The sequence below is a fragment of the Bactrocera dorsalis genome, chromosome 6, assembly GCF_023373825.1.
Source record: "Bactrocera dorsalis isolate Fly_Bdor chromosome 6, ASM2337382v1, whole genome shotgun sequence".
Classification (NCBI taxonomy): domain Eukaryota; kingdom Metazoa; phylum Arthropoda; class Insecta; order Diptera; family Tephritidae; genus Bactrocera; species Bactrocera dorsalis.
In genome coordinates this window covers 10,873,826-10,894,259 of record NC_064308.1, presented here as the reverse complement: position 1 = coordinate 10,894,259, position 20,434 = coordinate 10,873,826, and the positions used below count along the sequence as shown (strand labels likewise).

The window sequence follows — 20,434 nt, the reverse complement described above, 5'->3', positions numbered from 1 at the left end:
AACTGTCAGTTCTAGTTAAAAAAAATGTTCTTTACCGATAGAAGGAACCTTGGTTAAGTTTACCAGAACTTAACTGACAAATGGCTTCTAACCAAACATTGAGAAAATTACCCTTTAGATTTGGTATTTTACTGAAAATTAAAATTTTTTTGGGGAGTGTGAATACATGCATATGCTTAGAAATATGTACAGTGAAATTTCTCGAAAACAGACACTATCAAACCAGCCTTTATGTCCAGTTATTAGAGTTGTCCGCTTAATAGAGCGTTCAATTAATACGGCTTTCACTGTATTTCTTATTTATGAATTGTTTTGACTATCCTTTCTTATAAGTTGCTTCAAACCGGAGACAGTGTGCTAAATTTTGCTAAAATCGGTTCAATAGTTTAGGAGTCCATCGCGGACAAACAACGGGACACCTAATTTTTATATATACAGATTACGAGATTGAGAGAGTGAATAACTAAGTAAATATGTAAGTGAGTGAATTGGGTACATTGGTAGGTGTCCGAGGAGGGTTGCATTACTATATCCGTCAAGTGGTTCCTAAAACATGTGTTTTCACCAAAATGAGTACGGTGCCGCCCTGTCGTCCGAATTTTGTATAATCCTAAGTGTAAAATTTAACGCCACTGGCGTATTTATTTATTGATTTATCGAACTTTTAGCAGTATTTAACGAAACGGTTATATGGCGGAGGGACGGGGTTATCGCCCGATTTCACCCATTTTATCAGTATCGATGGGATGCTTAAGATATTTGACCTTAGCGAATTTGGATATTATATCTTAAGTGTTTTAGGAGATATATACACTAAACCTCTTAGAGGGCAAGGCCCATTTTTGCAGATTTTTAGCCCACAGGTGTTGTTTGCTACTGCAATCCCCAGTGCTTCAGTGCCTGTTTATCACTTTATAGGTTTCATGAGCAGGATAATGGTTACGCCCTTCTGCAAACTCGTTTCTTCTTTTCTTTTTGAATTCAAATTTTTTAATTTTATATACATGATACACGTTCCGTTGCTTTTTTGAGATCTACAAAAAACCGGGTCTGCCGGTCTATATATAGTATAACTCTCCCATCTGATTAGATTTCACAAGAGTGTTCCTGTGATTGATTTCATTATACTCGTATTTTTTTACAAGATGGAACTTACTTGTTTTTAAGGTTTCTTTTCAGTTAATGTAAAGTTGCTGGTAAGCATCAAATTCAATATATTTTTAAAATTAGAAGTTAGTTAATAATTGCCTTTGTTCTTCTCATTTTATGTTGTTTTGCTGTTATTGTACGAGCAGATTTATTTGTGGAGCTTCAAGATCTATTGACTGCAAATGGCATCATTAAAATTATAATAAACTCGATCGTGTTTCTCAATAGGTTGCTTCTGTACTCGGTATATTATTAATATTAAAGATAAAATCTCCAAGAATGAAAATGTTCCCACAAGTATCAAATTTATCCTTTTAAAATGTTAGATAATTTAGTAGTCAGAATCATTTGTCCTGGCGAATGATCTAAAATTTGTTATCTTTCTCACATAATTTAATTGGTGAGACATACATAGTTTAATATTCTTTCCTATCAATTCATAGCTTTAGCTTGTGTGCTATTTCTTTATGATTTTAAAAAGCAAGTAATGTATAGTATATAAGTTGTTCGAACCAATCAGAAAATACTTTTACTTTAACCACTTTATGACTATCTTTAAACCCTGGGTCGGCTTGATTCATGTGGTTCAGCTTTTTATTCTAAATTTTATAACCTATTTGCAAATAGTATGTTTGTACGAAAATAAGAATCTTTGTAATTAAGATACATTATGTTTATCACAATTTTAAAGCGTTAATTACAATTAATACATTCGCCCCACTTGGTGTGAAAGATACAGATAGATAACATAAGTTAACATATTAGTCTGTCTGTCTGATGACACTGTACCGTTCTTAAAACTACTCCACGCCAGCCAGTAAGTGCGTCAATAGTCCGCGTCAGGACTTTCCCCACCAACTTTCAGCAACAACACAACAGATTCATATTTCAACGCAGCAACAGCATTTTACCAATTTCTCACACAACAACAACCGCCAAATTAGATAAAGTTACTCTACAACAAAAACATTTGGTGCAATTCATTGCAGCAGCGACAGTTTCGCCAAAAGTGTGCATGTGTATAGGGAATAGCAATCAGGGCATATATTTTTAAGTTTAGTTCTTCTTTGGATATTGAATAAAGTGCATAGCGCTCGCTCTTGTTAGTATTCACAAGTCTTTTAATAACCACATAGTGCTCAAAAGATAATTTAAATTTGTAAGATGACAATAACGGAGTCACGCATTTAATATTTAGTTGTCTTGTTTAAGTTTTGTATTCGTGGCAAATTCAACAATGTGTGGAATTCATATATATCCTTTGAAAAATCTGAAACTGTTTACTTTAGGGTATGTATTTCATACCAAGGAACGCTACTGGAGTTGTGATTTAAAAAGTCTGCTTAAAGTTCTGCAAAGATAGATTTTAGAATGTTTTTTCACAGCTAACATCATTATCTACATCATGAATTTGAAGATTGCTGAAACTTCTTTGAAGTTAACCACCATTGTATTATAAAATTGACACTTACAATGTATCATGCATTTATACATTTAAGTATAGTCTAGTCTAATCGAGGATGATCGCCATTCACTGGGATTCTTTTACATATGACTCAAGCAGCTCACGACTTCCGGTCTTTGACCAAGTATCCTCTGGGTAGCCTAAGAACATCCGTTTGAAGGCGAGCTACAGTGAGAAGGCGAAACATCCCCTGCATAGGGGTGTGCGCTGGGTTTGGGACCCGCCACGTAAAAAATCATACCAATGAAAAGGAACAACAAGTCTCGGATGAGTGACCCCCTTTTAATGACGACCATGGCAAACGAAATAAGGATTACGAATTGATGGCATGCACCTGGAATGTCCGGTCCCTTAATTGGGAAGGTGCCGCTGCCCAGCTGGTTGATGTCCACGTGAAAATAATAATAATACCCAATGATTACCCTCCTCCCGCCCAACCGACGCGAGGAGCGCAATCCGCGAACGAGCGGAATTAGCCGAGTCATAAAAGGGAAGAGAGTTTTAAGCGTTGCGATCTTAAGCTGCTCAGCTACAGAAACAAAAAATTTCAACAGCCAAAATTAAGAATTAAATTAAAGTTTATAATTTTTAAATGTTACTTGTTGAGAGTAGATAAAATAATTTTTTGAATGGTAAAGAGTGAGTTTGTTAGATCAAATGTGCTGGAAAAAGAGTTGAAATCATGACATATGGATCGTTCAACTCAAAGTTTGTTCTAGAAAATTTTAAAGGTAAAGCTTAGTACGCAGCTCTCAAGAAACGTAAAAACTTCATATAAAAAAACGCTTAAGAAACGGTCCAGAAACGTTCCTGCGATAAAGTTACTTGTGCTAGTACGCAGCTCTTAAGAAAGCTAGTACTAATTTTTAATACTTTGTTTCAATAAAATGTGAATATGGCAAACCTGGTTTTGCGAAGAAACATCAAATCAACAATTGTTTCTTGCAGGAAATTCGAAGTAATCGTCAAATTCATCCTAAATTAGTTGAAATCATTATTATAAAGTATGTTCCATTTTGAAATGTTGTATAAAACCAACCAATCGTCAACAACATTCCTTAAATCTCAATGAAAATATTTGTGTTACCATACACATACATACATACATACATACGCACAAAGTTTGTTTACTTTGTTTATTCTCTCTTGCTCTTCTAATGTGGATCATTCACGATGCGTAACCAGCTGTCAAAATTACTTCAGAAATAATGTATTTTTGTTCCTGAGCAATTACTTGAGAGCTGCGTACCAACCTTAAGGGTCTAAACTGCCTGGTAGAGCGAGCGGGGACGTTCAAATTAATATCAGATAAGATAAATGGGCTACAGACTGACCCATTCATGAGTTTTACAAGAAATATTATACCAAGCATCTCCGTACGACTACCGAGTGTCGGGAGATTTATAGGTTTTAAGCGGTTAGTGTAAGGGGGAAGATTTAAACTGGAATCCTAATGCAAATGATTTAAGGCAAAAAGTAAAAATTGCCTTTGAACGGACTCTAACTTATCTGAATGGACTTGGTAACTAAGGGTCCAAACCACAGAAGCATACTCTAATATAGGCCTCACCAGAGATGTAAAAAGAATTTTTGTGGTAAACGGATCTCTAAATTATTTAGACCAACGTTTAACAAAACTAAGAGCGCCTTTTAGCTTTAAAAACCGTGGAAGATTCGTGAAAATTAAAATTGAGTTTGGGGTCCATAGTTACTCCCAGACCAACAAAACTGCATACATTTTTACATTTTTTAAGGTTCAATGGCATGTCATTTCTATCACACCAAGAAACTAGGCTGTTTAAGTCTGTTTGCAACTGACATCTTTCGCTATTCGAAGTATACGTTTTAAAAAGTTTTACATCGTCAGCATATAATAAAACTTTTGAAAACTTAACAACAGATGATATGTCATTAATAAATAACAAAAACAGAATTGGACCAAGATGGCTACCTTGTGGAACGCCTGAAGGAACATTGATTATGTCAGAAAAATGATCGTTAAATATGACTTGTTGAATTCTATTACTAAGATAAGAAGCAACCCATTTTAGAAATATTGGTTGAAAACCGAGAAGATCAAGTTTATTCAAAAGAATTGAATGGTTTACTTTATCAAAAGCTTTACTTAAATCTGTGCAAAGCCCGTTGATACATGTGATACAAATTCAAGCAAATTAGTTATTGTAGATTTCCCTTTATGAAAACCGTGCTGAGAACAAGAAATTAGTGGGGAGATCCGGAAGGTTATGTCGTCTGTTATAATTGCTTCAAAAAGTTTAGGTATTGCAGACAACTTTGCTATTCCCCTATAGTTTTCAATAGATGACCGAAATCCACTCTTATGTAAAGGGATTATAAATGACTTTTTCCATATGGATGGAAATAAGCCTTGCATAAGAGATGAATTAAATAGTTTTGTTAGAGGTTGGTATATATATTTGGCACATTTCTTAAGAAAGCATGAGGGAATCATATCTGGGCCATAATTGTATGATTGTTCTAACATATTTAACTGATATAAGAAGTCTGCTTCGGAAATGGTAGGTGCATTAATAACAGAAATCGGACATAACTTGTGCTGATGCGGAACATTTTTAGGAGATTTTGGAGAGTAATTGGACTTAAAGAATTCAGCGAACATATTAGAAATGGTGTGATTGTCACTAGACATACTAGACTTATATTTCATAGCGGACGGAAAATTAGAAACCTTGCGTTTGGAGTTGACGTAACCATAGAACAATTTTGGTTTACATATAATATTATTTTTTACTTTATTTATATAATTATTATAACATATTTTGTTAAGTTCAGCAAATTATCGACACAATTTAGAATATTTTGAATAGTCAGCAACTAAATCAGTTTTTTTTTTTTAAGTTTAAAAGCACGAGATTTTCTATTTTTTAATTTACATAATTCTTTCGAAAACCATAAATTAGAACGCATTTTTTGAGTATCAACACACTTCGGAACATATTTTTATATATTGCCACTGTAGTCTGGCCAACTTACTTTAGAAAGTTCGTAATTAATCTTCTTAAAATTAGCTTTCGCAAAGTTGAACCAAAAACAAAAGTCTTGTGTATTATTATCATCAAAGTTAGCTATGATTTCGATGTTAATTTCCAAAGCAGGATGATGCGGGTCCTCTGGCCGAACCAAAGGATCACATCGGACAACGGAGAACATTAAAGTGTTATCAACATAAACTAGATCTAAGATCTTACCAAACTCGTTTGAAATTAAATTAATTTGGTTAAGACCCAACTCCGACATTTCATCTAAGAACTCGTTAAAACATAAGCGAGTACTAATCGGAATGGTGTAATCATCAATAGAGTTCCGTACGCACGGTAAATTGAAATCTCACAAAACAATCATGGAATCAGTATTATTAGCCATCGAGAAAACATTATTTATTAATGAAGCATCTTGCATATATAGAGATATATCCGAGTGAGGCGGTATATAAGATAAAGTTAAGTAGATATGGCCACTATTAGCGCAAATACGAATGCACTTAAATTCTATGAGGTCTGCATGCGGAACATCGACTTCTTCAGATGGAATTGAAGAATGAACAGCAAACAAGACACCACCTCCTTTTCTGTTCAGCCGGTCATATCTAAAGATTTCGAATTCGCTGTTGAATATTTCATTATCAAAAATGTGAGGCTTTAGCCAAGTTTCTGTGAAGGCAATGATTTTAAAGTTGCAATGAGCGCTATTTAAATACAAATCAACAAGTTTTGTATTAAGACTTCTAACATTTTAATAATACATAATCAGCGAATTATTGTTAATTAGTTTTTTGTAATCACGGGATTTCTTGGCAATTTAGAGATAACTACAGGGGGCTTATCGCGTTTGTGCTCGAATTCGCGCACAAAGACATATCAATTGAAAATTGTCAGCGGTTACGTCGACCTTAAATGACGAAATATCCCTGTTGTATTTGAAATTAAATTTACGGACGTCTGTATCTTCCGTTTTTAATTTCGACGAGATGTAACTTTTTATATCGTCGACTGGTATCCGCAGCAAGTCTCGAGATAAAAATTGCATTTTTCCGTGGAATTACAACTAAGTTGTTATTAGCTGACTTGGAGGTATTTGGAGGCGGATCTTGCGAAGTTTTCCGTTTACCGTGTTCAGTAACAGTTTTTTCTGTGTCTTGAGCGGACGGAACCTTCTCTCCTTGAGGACAAGGGGATGCAAGGTTAATGAGATCAATAGTGGGTGGAGGCATTCTCTTTAGGAAAGATACAATGGTGTCTTCATCAGACGGACGTTTACGTTTAGATAAAGGTTTTGGATTCTCTTCCCGCACATTTAGGCAATGAAATGATTGACACAGCGTTTCATAATGCATAAATTTTTCAGTAAGGGTTTCTAGCTCTCGACCACAAAGCCAGCAAGAAACAAAGCGTTCCGACTCGCCTTTCACAGAGCAGTTCAGAAAGTTACAAGTCATAATGAACAAAAAACAATATTAAATAAAAATATAAAAAATGTTAAATAATAAAAGTAAAGGAGCAATGACAAAAATATTTATAACAAATGACTGCAATAAAAATAGTTGGTTATCAAAGATAACAACCAGTGTAGCGAGCAGTTTGAGTAAGAAACTCGCGAACAGCTATGGACAAAGATGGAAACGAATAAAAACAAGAAAGAAATTTAAGTAAGGAATGTAAATTAACACTAACAATTGTACTATTTAAAATGTAGCACAAAAACAAATTGAAAATGACTCGGCGGAATAAATTAAATTTAGCCAACTCACAATAATAGTAAATTTCAATTACCTTAATAGAACAATATTACAGTGATACTTATCTTAACGGATCACTCAACTCGGATAATTTCAAAGTTTAAAATATTTCTAGAGCACGAAAGCACAGCTGCTCACGAGAAAAGTTGCCAGATATTAACCAAGGTTAAGGCTGACATCACCGCCGTCCAAGAAATGCGATGGATCGGACAAGGACAGAGACGAGTAGGTCCTTGTGGCATTTACTACAGTGGCACGGGTAATGCTCGAAAATTCTATGAAAAAATGCGGCGGCTTACAGAAGGTTTCAAGATCGGAGCATACTATTGTAGAACCCCCAAAGGTGATCTAGTCACCGATGCCCAGATAGGGTTGCCAGGTGGTCTGGATTCGTCTGGATTGTCCAGATATTTGTGTTGCTGTCCAGAGTCCAGACAAAGAAGTCTTTGTCCAGATTTATTTGTTTCTTTTTTTCTCTTTTTTCATTATTTTTATATTGACTTGTTTTTAAAAGTTATTTTTTAGTTATTTCCATTATCATGTGTCTCTACGTGTTGTAAAATGTATATTTGGAGTTAGAATATCGATAATTATCGAACGCAGTAAGAATACATAATGCATTGAACACGTATGTACTGAACACATAACGACGACAGACGACAAACGAGAGTACGAAAGTGAAATGAAAACAAAACAACGCATGTACACAAAACAACGCAGCTGTCCATTTTGCATGTACACAATTTCGTTGTGGCCATACTAATACCTTGCACTTCAATGAAATTTTAATATTTTGTTCAAAGTTAAATTTTTTATGCAAAAAATAAGTAAATAGGTATGTATTTTTGTTTTAAATTATCAATTGTTATTACAAATGATAAAATAGAGCTATTTTATGCTTTTATTTGTAAAATAACGTCAAGTTTGTAAGAACTGTGAATAATTTTACATTTTACATATTAGTGGCATCACCACTCTTCCTCATCTCTCTTCTTCATTCTACTATCGTTGGCAAATAGGAATTAGCGAGAATGACAACTGTCGGCCTACAGTCGTGTTTTTGTGTCGTCGTCAAAATAAGTGCCCATAAGAACGTGTGTAATATTTGACAGATGTCGTTTGTCGTCTGTCGTCCTTATGTGTTCAGAGCATTAGACAACAGTGAGCGACAAGCAGCATCTCTCAAACTGGAAATACACACGTTCTTACGGGGCATCTCGACACGATAGGATTTATAGAATACTAGCTGTCAAACGAATTGCTATTGCCATTGCCAAATCTGTACGTGGGCATTTGCTAGCATGATAGAATCATTTGCGCAAAGGCGTAGGATAGGTAGGTTCGAGCTGATGTAGCGCATGCCTTGAGCTCCTACCAGCAATAGATAGATTACTGCTGGATTGGCCTGCTATCAAAAGATATTTTCTTTAAAAAAAATATTTTCTTTAAAAACTGTCGCAGGGAGCTATGGGATTTTGTTACCAGAGGGGTTCCGAATATTGATGTAATGAATGAAAACGAAGAATGCTTTGAAGAAGGTATTTCGGAAGCATATTTATATTTTGCGCAAAATGTTTTGCACGATTTTCATGTGGCAATCAAAGTATTGGAATCTGATTCATGCACAATTGTTGAAGTCGACTGTGATGGAAAAATTAAGAATAGGCCTCAAAAATAGACTGAATGATAATTTTTTGGGGAATAAGGCAAATACATTGATGCGCAAAATGAACCCAGATGACAAAGATGAATTTAAACAACAAGCGGAATTATTCCTAACAAAAACATTAAACTACTTAGAAGCTAAGTACGATTACGGCGAGAATTCAATTATGAAACAGTTATCTTTGTTTTGTATCAAAACAAAATTATGCACATGGACTGAATTAAATGATGTGATATCAAACTTAAATATATGTAACGATATTAATTGTGATGAGTTATATACTGAATATTGCTCCTTACGTAATATTTACGACAATTTGCCAAAAGACATTCCAAATGATAAAATATGGTCTAATTTTTTTTTCAAAATATAATGAAAATGAAATGAAAAATATGAGAAAAATTATTTCATTCATATTTTCCATACAAATTAGCAACGCTTTTTGTGAAAAAATATTTAGTTTATTTAATAATTTATTTTCGAAAGAAAGGAACAAAATGCTTATAGATCTAATAAAATCAGAGCTTTTAATAAGACAAAATTTATCTGAAAATTGTAATGAATTTATAAAATTTTTAAATACAGAAAAAGGCATAAAATTGGCTAAGGCGTTAAAAAGTAATAACAAGTATACATTTTGAAATATGTATTATACCTATACGTACTTATTAATATGAATTTATATATGTTTTTTTTTAATATAATAAATTTTGTTTTTTAACTAATTGACTTATTTAATTTGTTCGCGGTGTCCAGACAAGTCCATTTTTTTTTTATTCTGTCCAGTTAATGACGATTTTCTATCTGGTAACCCTATGCCCAGAGCATACTTAAATTATAAAGGGAACACTTCTCCAGCCTGCTGAATGGCAATGAACGTATAACGACAGGAGAAGGCGAACCCGATCGATGACAATGGAGCAGACGTTACATTGCCCGATCATGAAAAAGTTCGAATAGCAATTACCCGCCTGAAGAACAACAAAGCGGCGGGGGCCGATCGATTGCCGGTCGAGCTATTCAAACACGGCGGCGAAGAACTGATAAGGAGCATGCATCAGCTTCTTTGTAAAATATGGTCGGACGAAAGCATGCCCAACGATTGGAATTTAAGTGTGCTATGCCCAATCTAGAAAAAAGGAGACCCCACAATCTGTGCCAACTACCGTGGGATAAGCCTCCTCAACATCGCGTACAAGGTTCTATCGAGCGTGTTGTGTGAAAGATTAAAGCCCACCGTCAACAAACTGATTGAACCTTATCAGTGTGGCTTTAGACCTGGCAAATCAACAACCGACCGGATATTCACCATACGCCAAATCTTGGAAAAGACCCTTGAACGGAGAATCGACACACACCACCACTTCGTCGATTTCAAAACTGCTTTCGACAGCACGAAAAGGAGCTGCCTCTATGCCGCGATGTCTGAATTTGGTATCCCCGCAAAACTAATACGGCTGTGTAAACTGACGTTGAGCAATACCAAAAGCTCCGTCAGAATCGGGAAGGACCTCTCCGAGCAGTTCGATACCAAACGAGGTTTCAGACAAGGCGACTCCCTATCGTGCGACTTCTGCAATCTGCTTCTGGAGAAAATTATTCCAGCTGCAGAACTTAATTGAGCAGGTACAATCTTTTATAAGAGTGCACAGCTGCTGGCGTATGCCGATGATATTGATATCATCGGCCTCAACACCGGCGCCGTTATTTCTGCTTTCTCCTGGACAAGGAAGCAAAACAAATGGGTTTGGCAGTGAAGGAGGGCAAGACGAAATATTTCCTGTCATCAAACAAACAGTCGTCGCACTCGCGTCTTGGCACTCACGTCACTGTTGACAGTCATAACTTTGAAGTCGCATATAATTTCGTCTATCTTGGAGCCAGCGTAAACACCACCAACAATGTCAGCCTAGAAATCCAACGCAGGATAACTCTTGCCAACAGGTGCTACTTCGGACGGAGTAGGCAATTGAAAAGTAAAGTCCTCTCTCGACGAACAAAAACCAAACTCTATAAGTCGCTCATAATTCCCGTCCTGCTATATGGTGCAGAGGCTTGGACGATGACAACAACCGACGAGTCGACGTTACAAGTTTTCGAGAGAAAGGTCCTGCGAAAGATTTATGGTCCTTTGCGCATTGGCCACGGCGAATATCGCATTCGATGGAACGATGAGCTGTGCGAGATATACGATGACATTGACATAGTTCAGCGAATTAAAAGACAGCGGCTACGCTGGCTAGGTCATGTTGTACAGATGGATAAAAACACTCCAGCTCTGAAAGTATTCGACGCAGTACCCGCCGGGGGAAGATCTCCATTTCGTTGGAAAGACCAGGTGGAGAAGGACCTGGCTACGCTTGGAATATCCAATTGGCGCCACGTAGCGAAGAGAAGAAACGACTGGCGCGCTGTTGTTGACTCGGCTATAATCGCGTAAGCGGTGTATACGCCAATTGAGAAGAAGAAGAATTAAAATTGGCACTCACATTAATTTGTATAACGAAAATGCAAGTGTCATTGCTTCATAAAAAATTAAACAACGATACTTGTAATGTAAACAATTCGTATTTTGAAAACATATCACATGAAACGTTACTACTTTTCGTTTCATAAGGCTACTAGAGGACCCGTCCACGCTTCACTGTGGCTGATACATAGATAATACTACTACCATCTATATGATTTCTATTAGTTGGGTTATAATTATTAGTTAATGAGATATAATATTTTGTGAAGAAACTTGTGTTAGTTTATAAAAAAAATGGATCATAGAGCATTTCGTGTGTTAATAAAGCATTTGGCTTTTTGGGGAAAATACCGTTGAATTTGGGCTCAGGGAAATCCACCGTTGAAAAGATATTTGATAACCTGGAAACAGGTGAAATGAGCAAAGTAGGTGTCTCGCAAGTTCATAATCAAAGAAAAACAACGAATAACTGATTCTGAGAAGTGTTTAAGTGCTCTCTAATCGGAATAAAGCCGAAATTTTTCATCAGTGATAGGAACATAACTCCATCCTTTCCCACTGGAGTCCAATAGACAGCCAATGTAGTGGACTGCACATGATGAACCTGATGAACAGGGGTGGAAAAACGAAAAAGGCGGCGGGAAAGGTTATGTATGACATCAGTCTTTTGGGATGCACGTGGTATAATACATACTCAACGACTGATTACTGAGCCATAGAGCCATATAAATATAATTTTTGTATTATGAGTTGTATTAAATTTTGACATAAAGATATAAAAGGTATCCTATGTCCTTACCCTGGTTCTAAGCTACCTCTCCACCAATTTTCAGCCAAATCGGTTCAGCCGTTCTTGAGTTATAAATGGTGTAACTAACATCAACTTTCTTTTATATATATAGATAATCGCGTAAGCGGTGTCTATCCCAATTAAGAAGAAGAAGAATCGACTAACACAGACTATAGCTAAATAATCGCTATAAATTTTTTTTATAACCCGTCAAATTGAAATCTTGTTTTAGTTTTACTTCCAAACTGAATCTTGCCCATTATGAAATTTACATGTTATTGAATAAGATAGTTTAGCTGCCTTTTTTTACTATTTCCTTTATTATCTTTCGGTGATTGATTTCGATGCCAGCAGCATCGATCACAGTTAGAGTGATCAAGTATGCTTAGATCTGCCAAAATGCCTTAAGTTTAATTCGACGTTTTTGTGACTAGCGCGATGTGTCCATCTAGCACATTTTAGTTTGCAGTACTCACTGTAGTTGATGATGGCTTGCTCACAATGTATTTTGCAATATTATTTTGATTGGAGTCGTTATGTCTTCAACATTTACAGCATTTATAGTTGCTTTTAGGTGCCAGATTTCAACTCATTTCATAAATCTTGTGTATGGACAACTTAATAGAATAAAATATAAAACAGGGGCGATTGTGAATAAGTAACAAGGAATTACAAGACGGTGTCTACGCGAGTAATGAGGAAAAAGAGGAATACAGGATGTCTTATATCGTTTTCTTTTCTCACAAAAATTATGCATTTATGCTGCCCTATACACGGGCTGTCAAAGTTGCGTGTTCTATTAGTGCCCCTGCTTCTTACAAGTATAACTTGCTGAGGTATACTCACCGTGTCCAGGGTTCGTTACAATAAATTTGTAAACATTGGGGCTCTTCTGCGAATCGTAGTTTATTTTATTTTATATTATAATTTTAATCAAAGTTACAAAATTGTCTCTCCCGTTATAGTTTCAGCTTTACACCATTTTAAAGATTTTGATTTAGATGCAATTTATATAGCTACAAATGCCCCAGGAAGGAGTGGATTTAACGACGCATGGCACCTTTCAGTCGCGAACTTACTGGTGTACTATTAAATCATAAAAATTTTGGGTCACATCTTGATTCAAGTAATCGAACTACTGACGTAGATCTAGAAAAACGAAACTTCGAAAGTGCGAGAGATGTGCTGGCACATTTGGAGCAAGTTAGTCATTGATAATTTTCTAGTCGTTGCTGAATGTGTTGCACCAACTGTTACTGGACTGGATATTGAACAGGCTATGATGTGGAAGAATAATGCTACTTGGTATACTAATCATGTACGTGAGTCACAATATTTTTTACAAATGGTTAAATGTGAAACTATTGCATGTTGCGGTGTAAGACGTTCTAGTCTTTGGAAATTATTAAAAGAAGGATTTTTACCACCACCTGTGTTAATTAAACAGATATCAGAAGGTTATGGAGTCACAGGAAGTGATGACAACAACGCTAAGTTTGCTCCATTCTTACTACAGATATAATTAAATCTCCAAGCATCATTCCATCTAAAACAAGTTTAATATGATAGTTATTGCCCTAGTGTCGAGTCATACTTATTTAAAAGATCGTGGAGCATATGTGGTCTATATTTTTCTTCAAGCCACCAATCAACACAAACAATCATATAAAATGCAAGAGCTGTTACCTATCGCGAAAATTTGTCCTCAAAGAATTGCGGCTAAACGTGCCTGAGAGATTATCTGTTTAATGAATGATGGCGATGCTTTGTGCATGGAAGAAGATGTTCCTGATGTTCTAGTCCATATGTGACAACTTGTGACAAGGACGGGGGGAGGGATTAAAAAATCCTTAAATTCGTGTGACGTAATTTATGGATGGCCTCTGAGTGGGTCAATTCATCCTCATTATAATCAGAAAATGAAATGTGGATGATAGTTGTTGAAAGAGAGAGATTGAAAGAACTCATAGAAAACGTTGTGAACTCTTACTCTGACTTAGGGGTAAAAGGCTTAAAAAAGAAGCGTATATTCATGAGTATCGTAAATTACAGGTAAAAAAATTTATGTTATTGTGTGTACTATAATAATTACGAACGAAAATGATGCAACAGCTGATTTAAGGAGCAATTTTTGTTCTTTTGTTAATTAAAACATTGAACATTTTGGAGGGTGTAATGAAACATTTGTATAATTTAGCCATATAATGAGGCAACATTTTCGTCGAGAAAAGAAACACTGTTATACTCATTTGCACCACATTTTATTCATGCTTTTAATACTCTCACAATATGTTACTACTGAATATAAAAGTTTTGTTCACCTAACGAATTTTGTAACACCTAAAACTAATTGAGACAGATATTGAAATGTCAGAGTGTACATATACTATATGGTATGGTAAATTAAGCTGTCTGTTATTTCCCAAGCTCTGTTTTTTTGCGAACGCCTGCTGCAGTTTCAGTTTTTATCCTAACCAAATAAAATTCTTATCTCGAAATAAAATAAACCTACAAATTTGAATAGTTATATTCTAGTACTTTTTGGGTAGAACCTCTTCTTTGAAAGTTGTATGCAGTTAAAGTTATACATCAATTGCAGTGAAGCTCTGAAATTAAGTGAACGTTCATACGAGAGATAAAGAGATGCCCAACTCTCCTGTCACCGGAAATGTGAGAACCGTTTACTTACCGAACTTTGACAGTTGACTGGTTTGGTTTTGAGGTTTTGCAATTGGAATGACTGGAAGGGAATATGTATTAACTTTTCGAAAGGGTTTTCCAATTTGGAAAAAAAAACTCGGATATAAACATAATTTTGGTGATATAATACGTTCAATTTATTTGCAAGACTCACTTTTACTTGTAACAAAACTAAGATTTAGTTTGTACTTTTTCACATTATACATACACATGTAAATATTAATTTGTTTGGCTGGTTTAAAGAAACGATCGATACTTGTTTATTTCTTTTCTTTTGTGCAATAGATCCTGACAATTTTCGGGAGCATATTAATAGAATGTGATATCTGATTTGCATCATTATTGTTTTCATACCACTATATCATGGTATGGATGCATTCAACTGCTTTCGAAAAACTCACTTTCTGTTGTTGCATATTCTTTTATGACTGGTTCTTCAATTTCATTGTCAGACACCTCGAAATCTTCATAATCTTCCGTATTTTGATCGTCGTTCCAATTTTCGATGTCTTCACTGCTGTGGTCAACACCATCCACTTTGGACAATAACGATTGTACTCACGAAGCCGTCTTCATCCAAGACTTTTGCGTTTTAGAGGTAACCCAATGAGTTTTCAAACCCTTTGTAGCAAAGGGGATACGGATTTACCAATTATCAATGATTTCAACTTCAACAATGCGAACCATCTGCGCTCGCATACAAGATAAATGTGATTCTATTCTTAGCTATTTTTCGGCCAGGTGCCGTCTATTCGTAAATTTAATCTGATTTGCAATAATTTTTTCTGCTTTATTGATATTTTTTAATAGACTAACTATAAACAAATCACAAGTTCAAACGCCCATGACAAACAATACTGAAAATAATTTTTTACATATAAATTCGGGGAATACATAGCAATTGTTTTTCTTGCCAAACAAACGGTTGGGTTTGGAAAAAAATAGATAAGGTTTAACTTTCTATCGAGTTAACTTTTGCGCGATTCTGCTGTATTTCACGAAACGTTTTGCAATGTGATGCACAGTAGAATTAATTTTTAATTACCAATGATTAAAAACATTTATTAATTGAGAACTAATAGGCTTCATGCACCTTATTAAGTATTGAAAGATCAAAAGTCAGCTGTTTTAACATACCATAAAATCATAAAGAAGGATTTAAGTAGTTTAATTTGCAATCGTGATAAATGTTGGGTGTTTTAATTTGAATACCCAAAAATCATTATTGTCCCCGATCTGGCTACAATGCAAAATTATATAAATAACGCTTATTTTGAGGCGCTCTCACACTGGAATAAGTTGGGCATCCCTTTCCCACTGATTCATACATTACCATGTCGTATGAGCAAACAAAATTTATAAGGTACTTGTATGAATGTTCAGTTCAGAGATAAAGAGATGCCCAACTCTCCTGTCATTGGAAATGAGAGAGAGCAACTCGCCTACCCGACTTTGACAGTAGAATGGATCGGATAAGCTTTGACGTTTGGAAATTGGAACGACTAGAACTGCCAGATTGAAGTTCTACCAAAAATGTATATGATCAGACAGATTTGTTGACACCGCTCAAAAAGAAAGTGCGAAATTTAAATGTATTTGATGAAATGTTTACGATGCATAATAGGATTAATTTTCGATTGAAAAATGTTATAAAAAGTTATTAAGTGAAAGCTAATAAGCTTAAATCACTTTATTAATTATTGAAAATACAATAAAAAGTATAAAATCATAACAAAAAATTTAAACATATTAATCGGCCAAAATAAAATAAATTTTAATCTAATCCAACTGGAGCCGGATCCTTATCTCTCCAACGGAGCGGAGCGGTCTTCTTCTTCCTCTGCCGACCGACCGACGGGTACGGAACCGACATCTTTCAAAGCTGAAGTGTCCTCTACCATCCGGATAACATAACTTAAACAGCGCAGCCGCTGCCTCTTCATTCGCTGAACTATTTCAGTGTCGCCGTATATCTCATGCAGGTCATCATACCATCGACAGCGGTACTCGACGTTGCCAATGCGCAAAAAATCATAAATTTTCCGCAAAACCTTTGACCCGAACACTCCTAAGGCCGACTAGTCAGATGCTGTCATTATCCATGGCCTTTGTTCCTCTGGAGAGGACTTTACTTTTCAATTGCCTACTCAGTCCAAAGTAGAACCTGTTGGTAAGAGTGGTTGTTGTTGTTAATACAGGTTTCAAGATAGACGAAATTAACTACGACTTCGAAGTTATGAACAGTGACGTGGGCGTCTAGTCTAGTCGCGACTGATTGTTTGACGACAGGAGGTATTTAGTTTTTCCCTCGTTCACTACCAGACCCATTTACTTCGCTTTCTTATCCAGTCTAGAAAAAGCAGAACTAACGGCGAGGTTGTTGAGGTCACTGATATCAATATCATCGACGCCAGCAGGTGCGCACTCCTATAGAAGATTGTAGCTTCTCTATTAAACTCTGCAGCTCATATTATTTTGTCCAGCAATATATTAAAGAAATCACTGGATATGGTACTTGTCTGAAACCCAGGTTGGTATCGAAGTACCTCCCCGATCCTGGCGCTACTTCTGATGGTGCTCCACGTCAGTTTGCATAGCTGTAATAGCTTTACAAAAATACCAAGTTAAGACATAGCGGCTTAGCGGCCTTTTCACGTTTTTATTTTTTTAATATTGGGCATGGTGGAAATCTGGTCGATAGTAGATTTCCATACTCAAGCGTTTCGCCTATTTAGTTTTCGTTTGTATATGTGTCTCGCTTTCCTCTTACACTTTCGGTATCTATCCTACCTAGACATGGGTTTAGACCTGGGTATTTACCCATTTATACCCATTTTCATACCCGGGTATTTTTCTAGTTTCGAGTAAATACTCATTTGAATAACAAGTACTGGTTTTTACGTAAAGTAACAGAAATTAGAACATTTTAAAAAATTTACTTTGAACATAAATAAGTAACAACAATTCTTAATAAGAACCGCTAATCAGCATGCTTATGTGAATTCAATGTAATGAGTGGGAGCGACGGCAACAACAACCTGAATCAAGTGCATAAAAAGAATTTGGTTCATCTTAAATATTTGTTCCCAGCGATTAGTAAGTGAAATAAAGGGCGCGTGTTAATAATTATATTTTAAATGATGAGAAGACCGAAAAAGGAAAATATTTGGAAACATTTTCATAGAAGTGATAATAGCAATGAAGTTTCATGCTCACAAATTTGAAAATGTAAATAAAATGGAAAAACATTTAATAACGTGCATCAAGTGTCCATTACGAGTATTAATAAAACAACGAATTCAAGACATGCTTGCATCCAATGTGGCAAGAACCAAGATAAAGGCAGAAAGTGATTCTCCGCCTTCATCTGATTTACATAAGCATCTTCCTTCAAATTTAGCACAATACAACTTAGCTAAGGCTATATTTGTAACCGGCGCTCCTTTGGCAATAGTGGAGCACCCATTGTGGAAGGACTTTTTAAGGACCTTAATCCACATTTCAAGACTCCAACTAGAAAAGCGATTTCCAGCATATATCTGGATAAAATTTACAACGAGATGAGTATGGACATCACTCTGCAACTAAAAGCAGCAAATTTTTTACATATTAAATGTGATGGATGGAGTAACATTCGTAATGAAGGTGTTGTAAACTTTCACATATCAAAGCCAGAAACTGTATTTGTGAAAAGTCTGTCAACACAGGCCAATCGGCATACAGCTCAGTACTTATCACAGGAAATTATTAAAATCATGAAGGAATACGGTGAACAAAAATTTTTTGTGTTAATTGGTGACAATGCTGCAAATATGCAAAAGGCGTTCAAAATAGTAAAAGAAGCCTACCCGAATGTTGTACCTATGGGTTGTGTAGTGCATAGCCTTCATTTAGTTTGTCAGGATTTTTTAAAATTCGATACCTTACAGAAGAATTACTCAAATATTGTAAATATAATCAAAACAATTAAAAACAACCAAGTTCTAACAACAACTTTAACTAAAATTGTGAAAGAAAAAGGAATCGGTGAACAATTAAAGCTGCCAGCCAAAACAAGGTGGGGAAGTTTCTTCTATTCAATACAGAGTGTAATAAAAACTAAAGCATCCTTTCAGACCTTAGCAGTTCATGAAGAAATTAATCTACAAGCCGATATAAAATCACAGTTACTTAGCGAAATATTTTGGCAGCAATTAAATTTAAGCTCAAACATATTTGGTTGCATTACAAAATAGATTTGTAAGTTAGAGTCAAATGAATTTAATATACACATGGTATACTTCGCGTTTAATGAAATTAAATCAAGCTTGAATTAGAGTTTGCTTCAACTATGATACTGAATGATGCCGAAAAACTGAGCTATCAACCATATTCAACATACGATTAAAAAAAACCGTATAACCGATACATTTAGCTGCGAATTTGCTAGATCCTAAGGCACAAGGAAGTGATCTTGATCCGTCTGAGGAGGTAGATGCATTGGAGTTCATTCACACAATGTCACAGGCGCTAAACATAAATGTAATCGCAGATTTTGCCAACTACAAGGCCAGGAATGATTTCTGGGCAAAAACTTTTGTCTGGAGCTGTTTGGATGAAATTTCTCCTGTAACTTGATGAAAAGGAATTTGCGGAAGCACGCAATTAAGCAAATTAGCTTTTCGAATTTTAACAGCTCCCTGTACTTCAGCTGCTACTGAACGTTCCTTTAGCACCCACAGCTTCATTCATTCCAAAAAAAGGAACCGTTTAACAACACAAAGACAGGAAAAAATAACATATATATCGTGCAACTGGAACTTGCTTTTTAAAAACAGTTTACCACCTTCAGCAGAAAGCACGCACTCCACTCAATTTGAAAATTCCATGAATCCTTCACTAGAATGTACACAAGACGATATACCTTCAACTTCAGCCGGGATCACGCACTCTACTCGATATGAATTTTTATCGGATACGGACAGCGACAGCGATTACAATTAAATTTAAAAAATATGTAATTTGTTATTAAAAAATATAATAATAATTCATAACAAAAAATTGAATTCCTTTAATTTATTTAAATTTTTCTTTGTTCTGATTTATACCCACATTTTGGGTAAATACCTTGGTAGTTACATTTAAATATCCAATTTATCTTTTGAGTATTTACCCTTGTCCCTTCACTAATCCTACCCCGCTTGTGTTGTGGTGGATTGCAACATTGTGAGGCGGCCACTTTCTCTTCACTGTCATCATCGTACCGCCTGTTCTTTCGACCTTTACGAAATCCAATGGTGTCGCTTGCGGCTGTACGCAAGGAGTTTGAAAATTCGTCCCACATTTCCCTAATACAGAGTTGCTGATGAGTGCTTCCAGAGAGCTGGTCGAGTAGGAAACCGTTTCGCTGTCGGTTGTGATAGTAGCTTCTCGGCGTC

The 20,434-nt window shown here is 35.6% G+C and overlaps 3 protein-coding genes across 18 annotated transcripts in view; 1 reads left to right on the top strand and 2 right to left on the bottom strand.

The window, feature by feature from the left end:
• The window catches only part of LOC105222874 (tau-tubulin kinase homolog Asator), a 763,131-nt gene that overhangs the window by 240,638 nt on the left and 502,059 nt on the right, over positions 1–20,434 (top strand). The gene's annotated exons all lie outside the window — the stretch shown is intronic.
• Positions 1–20,434, bottom strand: part of LOC125779107 (uncharacterized) — a 434,818-nt gene that overhangs the window by 370,196 nt on the left and 44,188 nt on the right. The window lies entirely within an intron of this gene.
• Positions 1–20,434, bottom strand: part of LOC125779147 (craniofacial development protein 2-like) — a 113,351-nt gene that overhangs the window by 82,032 nt on the left and 10,885 nt on the right. The gene's annotated exons all lie outside the window — the stretch shown is intronic.